The sequence below is a fragment of the Protobothrops mucrosquamatus genome, unplaced genomic scaffold, assembly GCF_001527695.2.
Source record: "Protobothrops mucrosquamatus isolate PMUCROS unplaced genomic scaffold, P.Mucros_1.0 scaffold318, whole genome shotgun sequence".
In the NCBI taxonomy this organism is placed as follows: domain Eukaryota; kingdom Metazoa; phylum Chordata; class Lepidosauria; order Squamata; family Viperidae; genus Protobothrops; species Protobothrops mucrosquamatus.
This window is the reverse complement of record NW_015386657.1, coordinates 227,236-238,945: the sequence shown is the minus strand read 5'-3', so window position 1 is coordinate 238,945 and position 11,710 is coordinate 227,236. Positions and strand designations below refer to the sequence as shown.

At 37.0% G+C, this 11,710-nt stretch overlaps 1 protein-coding gene across 1 annotated transcript in view; it reads right to left on the bottom strand.

The window, feature by feature from the left end:
- LOC107286727 (cAMP-specific 3',5'-cyclic phosphodiesterase 4D) overlaps positions 1-11,710 on the bottom strand; it is a 169,305-nt gene that overhangs the window by 2,938 nt on the left and 154,657 nt on the right. The gene's annotated exons all lie outside the window — the stretch shown is intronic.

Here is an 11,710-nt window from a genome sequence, read left to right as displayed (position 1 = left end):
TGCTATATTTCAGTTTGGCTTTTCAGCCATTTCATAGTTATAGCCATTTAGAAGATGGTTTATTGTAGATAAAGGAAAATTGAAACAAGGACATCTACAAGATTTATTGAACATTGTTTCTACAAAACAAGAGCAGGAACCAATTTAATATCATCTAAAGTGTGTAAAGCCCAATTCTGATTGAAGCGATACACCATTTCAACAACCAAATTTATTAATATGTTAATTAAATGGGGGTGTTGACCTTTTGTAATAGCATTAGTGGAGGCCAGCAAAAATGGTAAGCAACTATGAAACCTTGCAAAGTCACACTGCTCAAACCTAATCAATCCCACTGAACACCTCTGAGACCAGCTGCTTACATCAAAAATAATGCCATGGGCAAGAAAGGAATTGCCACTTACAAAACAGTTGCTGTAGCAGGTATTGCCAGTCAAAACCAGAGGCCAAATTGTTAAAGCTCCTTCTTCCAACCTCTTTAGCATCCATAATGTTCCATATCATTTCAAGTGATCTTTTATCTTTTTTCTCCAGACACATTTCAAAAACAAGCACTGGCTTGCTAAACCCATTGTTTTCTTCTCTTCCCCTCCCCCTCCCTTCCATTCCAATGCATTTAAATCCAGATCACTCCATATACCAGTGATGGCGAACCTTTTAGAGACCGAGTGCCCAAACTGCAACCCAAAACCCACTTATGCATCGTCGGGTGCCAGGTGGGTGTGGCCCATTGGGTGGGCATGGCTGCGGTGGTAACAGCAGACTGGGTGGGACTAAAAAGTTCAATCAATCAATTCCAACTTTGCAAATTATTTTTTTTCCCCGCGAGAAGTTGAAATTGACTGATTGATTGAACCTTTTTTTTTGTACACGGCGGCAGAGGCCTAAAGCGAAAAGGTTTTATAAAACCCAGCTGAAGGCCTAGGACTGGGGCGACGGTGCGCGTGCCCACAGAGAGGGCTCTGAGTGCCGCCTCTGGCACCCGTGCCATAGGTTCGCCACCACTGCCATATACCAATCTGATGTGCTGTGGCTAATGACAGCTTATGCCCAGTGATGGGATTCAAATATGTGAACAACTGGTTCTCTGTGTGGGTGCTGCTTCCAGAATTCCATTCTGGGCCTGGGCAACAAAAAATTAGCTACCGGTTCTGCCGAAGTGGTGCAAACCGGCTGAATCCCACCACTGCTTATGCCTTAGATAAAATTGTGAGTTTCAAAAGGTTCTGCCAGATACTTTGTAAATGTTGTAAAATAAGAAGTTGCAAGGCAATACAGTGAACATGAAAGCAGGAAAAATAAATGGAGAGGCATGGCCACAGTAAAGAGTCCTAATAGCAGGAAAGCATCACTACTGCGTTGGGATTTGGAATGATGGTAGGAACTAATTTGGCTCCATAATAAATCTGTGAGACAATAGGATACAGGGAGTCCTTGACGTACAACTATAACTGGGACCAGAATTTCCATTGCTAAATAAGGTGGTTGTTAAATGAGCTATGCCTGATCGTAGAAGTTTTTTGCTAAGCAAACTGCTCCAGTTATTAAATGAATCATGTAGCTGTTGTTTCTCTGTGTCACATAATATATGTGGGTATATGCACAATTCTGTATTTATTTATTTTTGTCATATTTATGTAGTGTATATTGGAGGTGGTGATCCTTTGAGAGCTGTATGCAATGAAATTTCATTTTATTGTATGCCGATTAGTGTACATTCAAAGTGACAATAAAGTTATTATTCTATTATTATTCTATTATATTCTAACCATGTAGCTGTTAAGCAAATACAGCTTCCCCCATTGATTTTGCTTGTCAGAAGCCAACTAAGGAAGTCACAAATGGCAGTCACATTACCTTGGAATATTGCAATGATTTTAAATACATGTTGGTTGACAAATATCCACATTTTGATCACATGACTGTGGGAATGTTGCGCCAGTTGTAAGTGAGACGACCAGTCACAAGTTACTTTTTTCAGTTCTGTTATAACTTTGAACAATCACTGAATCACTAAGTTGAAGCTTACTTGTTTCAACATAAAAGCAAATTAAAGTTATATCAAAGTTTCTTGGCACCATTTGAGAGTCCTGAGGTTGAGAATAAAACAAAATGGCAGACTAGAAACTGATCTACTTGGGGCACATTACTGTTTCATTATTAAACATCTAGGGCAACTTTCATTAAATTCCTCTCCTATTAAATGCTCCTATTTTAATTTAATTCCAAATTTCAATCAACCCAATTCCACATTAATATGGGCTGCCGGACAAATCATTTTCCATCATAGGAGTTAATCTGGGAATAAATCAGGAAACTATCAAGGCCTGTGCTTCTGGCAAGAACTTATCTCTTACTGCTAAGCTGTCAGTGGCATTGCCTATAGGAATAATAACTGAAGAGACAAATGCCGTTGCCTCTATAAAGCATCTTCAGAAATATTAATTGCCATCAGATTTTTCTCAGCAATCCAATTTCCGTAATTAAATTCCACTGGGATGGCAAACGCTAGAATTTCACTTATATGCTCTAGCCCATGAAGGAGTGGCAAACCTCTTGTGGCCAGATAAGACAAGATGACACTGCACAAACAGCATCCTTATTCTTTTGTGAGAGATTAGTGTTAGATGGGGCTAAGTGCTTTGAAATCACTTCAGTCCCAATGTAAAGTTGAAATGGTTGAGACATTAGTGGCTCCCCAAACAAAAAACACATAATATCATGGTGTGTATGATTGAGGATTGCTACAGCTGTCCTTCCCACTTTTGACTGCAGTTACTTTATGAGGAAAGCTACATTGACTCTTTCATATTTTGCTTTAGACAGGTAGTTCTATTTGTCAGGCTTTTAATAATATTTTGCTATTCTTTAATTATGTTCTTAGTGTTAATGTATTTTCTATCTTGCTTCTTTGCATCTTGTTTTTATGAGGAGCCAAAGTGACTAGTACATAGATGGTGTGGTGTGCATCTAATAAATATATAAAAATCAACTGTTGAGACTGATGGAGCTTCATTCAATAGTCCAGTCTGCACTTGCCACCCCATTTAAGTGTATTGGACAAAGAGTTCAACTGCCTTCAACCCTCAAAAGAATGGAGCACAGTTGATAGGGCCAGCTGCACTGCCTCATAATGCCTAGATAGTCATGCATAGTCATGGCTGTGACTCTGTCTATGTTTTGGGAGTAGTAATCAGTGGTGGGATTCAGCTGGTTCACACCAGTAATTTTTTGTTGACTTCAGCAAACTGGCTGAAGCCCTAACCCTTTTTTGCAAGGCCCAGAACAAACTGCCGGAAGTACGTGGATGCCGCTTCCGGAAGTCTGTTCTGAGCTTCAGAGGTCCGGGGGAAGCCTCCAAGGTCCAGAACGGACTGCCAGGAGTGCATGGATATCCATTCACATACACACCCATCTCACTTCCATCACTGAAGAATTAGCTAACCTCTATTAAGGTTAGCCATAAAAATAAACTGTAATAAAGCAAAGAAGATCTATTACTCTCTGTTTATGGAGATTCTAAGTCATCCAGGTTATGATTATCCAAAAGGCAACTGAATTTTCTTGTTTTTTTGAGAAGTGAAATGTTTTCAAGGAAAAAAAACCAAAAAAGTCTAATTGCCTTTTGAACAGCACCTTCGAGACATCTCTCTCTCTCTCTCTCTCTCTCTCTCTCTCTCTCTCTCTCTCTCTCTCTCTCTCTCTCTCTCTTCCCCCCAACCCACCTCATAAATGTGGTTGTTCTGGGCAAAACAGGTAGAGGAAGGAATGTTGGGTATGTTTGCTGCCTGGAATTATACATAAAAATAATAAAGGCAGGATGTAAATAAATAAATATAAAATAATATGATTTGTATATGCAATAGTTTCCATTTATGATCAAGTCAAAAAGGCAACAAGCAACATAGAAAAATTCTTTTCTGATATCCTTCTGACAAGAAAGTAACTGAACTGAAAAGTAACAGAGTCATAATCTTGTATAAATATACACTATATGTGAGTTTCATAAACCTTCATTTGGTGGCTTCCCCAGCTTCAGTATATAAGAAAGTGTTGTTGAATATTGATGACTTCATAGACCCCAAAATCTAAGATTTGGAGACTTCAAGACAGCTCTTCAGTTTTCTTTGAGAAGCAGCAATTATACCTTTACATCTGTTCTTTCCAAACGGGTGACATTACCAGTACAAATTGATCAGCAAAATAAACCATTTTTTCCACTTCTACATTGGGAGGAAGTATATGTAACTACAAAGAGAAAGATGGATTGCATTCAACAAATAAAAATTATTGCATCTCAAACAAATGTACTAAATCTGTAGCTTATAATTTATTGCATCTTCATGAGAGAATACACCAGGCTATAATGTTTTTTTCCTGGTCTTACACAGAACTTTTGGGAATAAAATGCTTCCAGAGTCACACACTTTGTGTGTGATGGACAGCCATATAAATATGATCATAAATAAATTAAATAAAGCCTCTGGAAAACTATTCAGATGCAAAGTATGACATTTAGTTTAATAGAAAACACAGTGTTCAATCTGTGAGAATATTTTAATTTAAAAGATCTATCCTAGGAAATATTTCAGACTCCTGAATAACATATGGTGACCAGGATATATGGAAGACAAAGAGCTAAACTAATTCTTAACATTCCATTTCTAGTACAAAAGGTGTAGTAAAGTTGAATAAGAAATTATTAGATATTCAGGAATGGGAGAAATGCAAACATACTAAGCATAATGTATATTTTTTGGGTGTTCCAAAATAGCCTTGTCTAGTCAGGTAACTCTAGTTCTCTCCCCACAAAGATTATGTTAACTAGGAATTCCAACAGAGGAGAAACTACCTTAAATTGCTCTGTCTGCCTAGAACCAATCCAACTTCATCACCAAACATAAATAAATTATTTAAAGCTATTTAAAGTTTCTCTTGGATGGGAAGCAGACATCAGTGGAAAGCCTTTCAGTGGTCAGGCAAGTACGTTTTATTCAATCTGAGGATAGAAACTGGGCCTGCTGGAATAGGAGTTTAAACTTTAAATCCAAGAACAGCAATTAAAAAGAGTTTAACCCTCAATGTTATTTCAACTGGCATATAATGTCAATGAGATGTGTGAATCTGCATTTACCAATTTAATTATAAAACAGAAGAGGGTTTACAACAATAGTGATTCCTATTACTCAAAGTGGATGTCCTTGTAAAGTTATTGACCTTGAAACAGAGGAACGTATGTTATTGTATTGTGAAATTTACAAGAGTTTTCAGCAGAATACTATCTGACTTATTTTAAAATCAAGACCAGGAATAAATATTTGTGAATATTTACTAACAGATAAGAATGCTAAAATAACAGGGGGCAACAACCAATCTTTTAACTGTGCCTATATAAAGGGGGTCTTTATCAACCCATCACTATTTGAATTTTAAATGTTTTATGTAACATTATCAAATGTATTATTAGTTAAGCTGCTTTATCTAATGCCACAGAGTAGATTATTTGTGTGTTTTGCTATTTGTGTGTTTTGGCTGTGAATACAACTATACATATATCTATATCTACATCTCTCTATAATGCTACAGTATCTGGCCTACAAAAATCCAGGTGACTACTAATCAGTAATAACTGTTGTTCTGGATTGCTGCAGCCCAGATACAGTATCTGTAAATTAGTATTACAACTGCTGACAAAGAATTGTATCCTCTCATTTTTCCAAATGGCTCAGGATGATATCCTAAATAACAATTCTGAATTATAGGCTTCCAAAAAAAAGGATCTTCTTTCTCTGCCTATTATGCAGCTGAGGGCTCCTCCGCAGGCGGCATCTCTTCGTCTCACCTCCCATGGTCATTCCACATATCATTACACTTGAATTAATAAAGAGAGGTGATGCATTCCCCTTGAGCAAGTTCCAAATATCTTCTTCCAAATCATTTCAAACCCAGGCATAGCCCTACTGAATAATACATCAGGCGCCAACTTGAACTTTTGGGTTTCAGCTATATCCCTAAAAAGCATTCAGCTAACAATTTACTGTAGGGGGTCCAGGCAAAAGAAAATAGTGGAAAACTAATCAAAAAGCTATAGTATACATAAATATTTCAGGGGGACATGAAAGGAGCCTTCCCGAAGAATGTGTGCTGTTAACTCTGGCATCCCCTGGACAACAGCTTATAGCTGGCTAATTCTTTCAATCCAGAAGCATCTAAAGTGTAGTGAGGTGCTCATTTTCACTGATGACACTATGTATATCCCAAAAAGGACCTTTTCAGGTCCACAGACAACTATTTTTTCAGTAATATTTCATGCAAAGGCAAGCAATAAACATTCGTAATTAAAATTAAAATGATAACCCAAAACATTATAATATAGCCAATACAGTACAAACATACAGGAAATGCAAATACTTCAATTATTATTTGCTATAATTGAAGATGCTGCCTAATATCTTAGGAATCACCTAAGCTGGTCATTCTCATTTCTCCCCATTTCACTTCAAAAGAGAAATTTAAGGCTATACTTTAGGATAAAGCTCAGAAATGCAGTTTATAGTTATTCAAGAATGGTACGGATAACCTTGAAATGAAATAGTTTATTTCAAGTGATTTTTGCACTGGTGGTCTTGTGCAACTATTTCTATTCTTATCACAGTAAATTTGAGAGCTATCCACAGGACAAAACAAGAATCACAATATCCCAAAAGTGATTTTTTTCAAAAGGCAGCTGGACTTTTTCCTTGAAGACATTTTGCCTCTCATCCAAGAAGCTTCTTGGATGAGAAGTGGAATGTCTTCAAGGAAAAACAAAGGAAGTCTAGTTGCCTTTTGAGACAACCATGACCTGGATGACTTAGAATATCTACAAACAGGAATCACAATAGCAATACCTTTTGGGACATGTAGTATATCATCCGACAGACATACAAAAGGGATAAAATTTGCATCATGATACCACGGAGCTCTTTTTAACAAAATTGTCAGATTCTGAGGATGCCTCCAAAATATAATTTTGCCTTTATACATATATACAGATTAGTTCAATTCAAGTAACTCTAACAATAGCAATAGACTTATATACCGCTCCACAGTGCTTTACAGTCCTCTCTAAGGTTTACACAGTCAGCACGTTGCCCCCAACAGTCTGGGTCCTCATTTTACTGACCTCGGAAGGATGGAAGGCTGAGTCAACCTTGAGCTGGTCAGAATCGAACTGCTGAACTGCTGGCAGTCAGCAGTCAGCAGGATTAGCCTGTAGTACTGCATTCTAACCACTGTGCCACCACAGTAACTCTAGTTCAGCGGTTCTCAACCTATGGGTCGCGACCCCATTTGGGGTCGATTGACCATTTCACGGGGGTCGCCAAGCAAGGCTGTCCGCCATTTTTTTCCCCTTTTCCAGCGGGTGCCTTATCTCTCTTGGGCTGGGCCAGCTGGTGGTCGGCCTGCTCCGTCTCTGCCGCTTGCCAGCTACGCCTCGGCTGGTGCAGGGGGCGGAACCATGCATGTGCGGCGCTCCCGGCAGGGAAAGTCCTCGACTTACGACCGGTTGGGTAGTCCTTGACTTACGACCAGTTTAGTCCTCGACTTACGACCGGTTTAGTCCTCAACTTATGACCGGTTGGGGGTCGCAGCATTAAAAAGGTTGAGAACCACTGCTCTAGTTACCTATCATACCGTAACATTTTTAATATCCCAACAGAAATATTTATTTTAATTTTAAAATACTCCTCAACAAATCAAAACTAAAAGAGGAAACATTCAACCTTAAAATGCCACAAGAAAAACCCTAAAAGTGGGTAGAGTTGGAAGCTAAAATCCGCGATGTATAACTCACAAACAGATGCACACAATCATGTTAAATACTTGTTCATGGGTTTGGTTGTAAAGCAGAAGAGCTTCTATTGCTATTACTACTACTGTCAAAGGATTTAATTCACTCATTGCCCCAATTAGCTCAGAATAATGAAATCTGGTGAAGGAGGCCTAAGGGATGTTTTCTAAAAGTAAAATTAAACTTTACTAAATGAAATGGCCCTTTATAGTTTACAGCTGACATTTAGGAAATATGTGATTTGCCTGCAGGAAAGTATATGCTATCATGAACCAGCCTTTTTCCTTGAACGTTATGTGAATGATGAGAATTAGAGTAATTTTGAGTACTTTAAAAAGTGATTGTACAGTCTCAATGGAAATCGGTGCCAATAATACAAGGTCTCCTTCTGATATCGTTTCTCCCCATTTTTTTTCTTGTGCCACTGTTTACTTTTTAAATTTCTTGTTTAAATAAGAAAATAGCAACAGAATAAATCCTCTGAATGAAGAAAGAAAGAAAGAAAGAAAGAAAGAACTTTACAACTCAAGCTAGCTTGAAATTAACTTTTCTCTTACTGTAAATAAGAATAGGATTATTTAAAGTAAACAGATTTCCAAGATATAGATGTACATCATTGTCTCAACAGGTTTGGAAATGAAAAAAAAGTCACTCTTCTGAGTCCCACTTTCTCCTATAGTTTAACTGAAATCTGATTTTCTGTAACTTAAATCCAATAAATCTAAAGCTTAGACGACTCCAACTTTTTTTAACATAAGGAAAACAAAGAACATTAAACACCAAAAATCACCAAAGTATACTCACTCTGCTTGTAAATACAGGTAGTCTTCAACTTACAACCACAATTGAGCCCACAATTTCTGTTGTTAAGTGAGACATTTGTTAAGTGAATTTTTCTCCATTTTATGACCTTTCTTGCCACAGTTGTTAAGTGAATCACTGCACTTGTTAAATTAGTAACATACTTGTTAAATTAATCTGGTTTCCCCATTGACTTTGCCTGTCAGAAGGTTGCAAAAGGTGATCACATGACCCCAGGACACTGCAACCATCATAAATACATGCCAGTTGCTAAGCATCTGAATTTTGATTATGTGACCATGGGGATGTTGTAATGGTCGTAAGTGTGAAAAACGGTCATAAGTCACTTTTCCCAGGGATGTTGTAACTTTGAACAGTCACTAAATGAACTGTTGTAAATCGAGGATTATCAGTAATAGCAATGGCAATAGCATTTAGTCTTATATATTGTCCCATAGTGATTTATAGCACTCTCTGGGCACTTTACAATGTAGAAGCATTTTTTGCATTTTGCCCCAACAAATTTTACAAACCTCAGAAGACGGAAGCTGAGTCAACCTTGAGCCTATCAGGACCGAACTCCAAACTGTGGGCATTGTTTGCCTGCAATACTGCACTTTAATCACTGCATCAGCAGGGCTCAAAAATAATAGTATATAAGGTTTATATGTTAATACAATATACAATCACTATTACTATTTTTTTCATTTGACAGGGCTGAGCACTGTAGTGGTATTTTTTTGTGCCAAAAGTAATCTACTGTATATACATAGGGAATTCATGTTCATTTTGCACATTTCGTTGTGTGCATTGTATAAGAAGTGGACTACGATCACTCAGTATTTTCCTACCTTTGCTACTCATTTACAAAATATCCTTGAAGAAGCCTTTTTACCTCCAGGGGAGTACGTTTTCCACCTACAAAGATTTCAATCTATAGGATGAAGTCAGCGATGATAGAGAAATTATCCCACACTGGCAATGTTATTCTTAAACAAAAATAGTAGCAAATATTCCTATGGATCATCATATTGCTATAATGTTATATTCCTTCTTCCTTATTATTTTGTGAGTCATGACGCACAATCACTGCCAGGAAAAAGGAAGGAAGGGAGCCAACCTGCATGAAGCTGTTGGACTAAGATGAGACATATGAGTCCCTCCAAAGGCCATTGGTGAATCAGATGGCTAGTCTCCTTGATCTTGATTATATTCATCTTCATTCCCATTTATTTTCAATGCTGATGTTATCCTGCTGAGCTGCAAAAACATAACCCAGAGAAAAACTTTCTCTCTGAATTCATTTTCAGTACATTCTGTTACCAAAACATGTTTTCTGAATCTCTGCATTTCTATTACTTTGAATAACGCAACCTCAAGCTAAGTGGAGGAACAGAAGCCAGTAACACATACATATTAAATACACTAGGCAAGACCTCAAAAATAAATCCGCTGCTCCCTGTATTTTCAACTTATGTAGTACATGCAGCAAAATTTCCTTTGAAGAATTCTTCAATAAAGAATTACTGGCAGAAGATAGGATATATTTCATGGAAAATGGGGAAAACTTGCTTTGCAAAGGACTACAAAGTAATGACTAGTTTGTATTTGCTAAGCTTTTTTTTTTTTAATAGAGAACTGAGAAAAAAATTGTAGCATTCTTAGGGCCTGGAAAAGTGTGCCGATTCTTCTTGATAATATGCTTAGCCTTCAGATTACTTGAAAAGAGTGGCATTTCTGTTTGAGTATTTCAAGATATTCAACAAAATAGATTTTAATTTTCCTTTATTTCCCAGAAATGAGATGGTAAAAGAGGCAAGAGTTGTCCATACAAGACTTTGACAATAGAGCCATTTGCGGAGGGAGGGGAGGAGAACGTATGCAATAACCATCAGTTTTAATCATTGCAGCTCCAAATGTCAGATTTCTCATGTTTAGCAAAGATATGGCAAACTTGATGAAAGATTCAATCAAAATCCTATAGAGGATGGAGACAAAAATTAGAAGAAAATACTGCATAGACTTCCATGAGAAACTCAGGAAGTTATGGTAGTTCTTGTAAGCCTCACAACAAAATGGCAATAAAACTCCACAATAAAGCAATAGGAAAGTATTGGACCATAATACCCAAGGCTTTTACTGCCTAATGCTCATGAACAAGTAAATGAAACAAACAAGATATGCATAAATTTAGTTCAGAAACATAAACACAATATATCAAATGATCAGAATATAGCAACTGCCTCATTTGTTTTGACTTAAAATAATAAGAAACTAAAAAAATAATGCAAGCAGTACAATATGCAAGAAATGTATATAGCTGCAAAGAAGTCAACGTGGCAATCCTTTTGAGAGAATGTGTATAAAATCAAAAGTTAACAAATATCAAAAACAATTGTGGGTAGAACTGTGTTATGTCAGCTTACCAAGAACTCACAATATTAGAAATGAGGTACATTTTTATTTATTTTTTCTGTCTCAAAAGCTACCATTGAGCCAAATTATATTAAACAATTTCTGGTTCCAATTTTCCTAAGTGTTTTCAACTTCTGGGAAGGTTCACGCAAATTATTTTAAAACTGTACACCTACTCTCAGGCTTAAAACAAAAAGTAACCTCTTTAAATGACAGGAAAGTATGCTACTGATTCTTGGCATTCTGGTGCTAAATTTCAGTGATTAACTGGGAGCAGGATCTGCAAAAAGTGGATTATGTTTTTCTGAAAGATAATTTTAGAAAGTGAGAGTCAGCATTAACTATACAACCTGTTAGGTCATCCTATGAGAGATATTTGATATCATCTGTTGACTATGATGTTGACTACATCAAAGGCTTACTGTAGGAATAACGAAAGGCTATTTCCTTTGGGCCTATCCATGTTCATTATCCACAACATTGTTTCTATCAGTTCTGAAATGTCCTGTACCTTTTGATACAGCTTTATAGGTAATGTAAATGTTTAACTATTCATGCTTCTCTCTCTCCCTGCCTTTGCATGTGTCATGTCTTGTTTTTGCCAGTTAACTGTTTTTGATGTTTACTGAGAAATAAACATCAAACTATATTTCGTTAGCT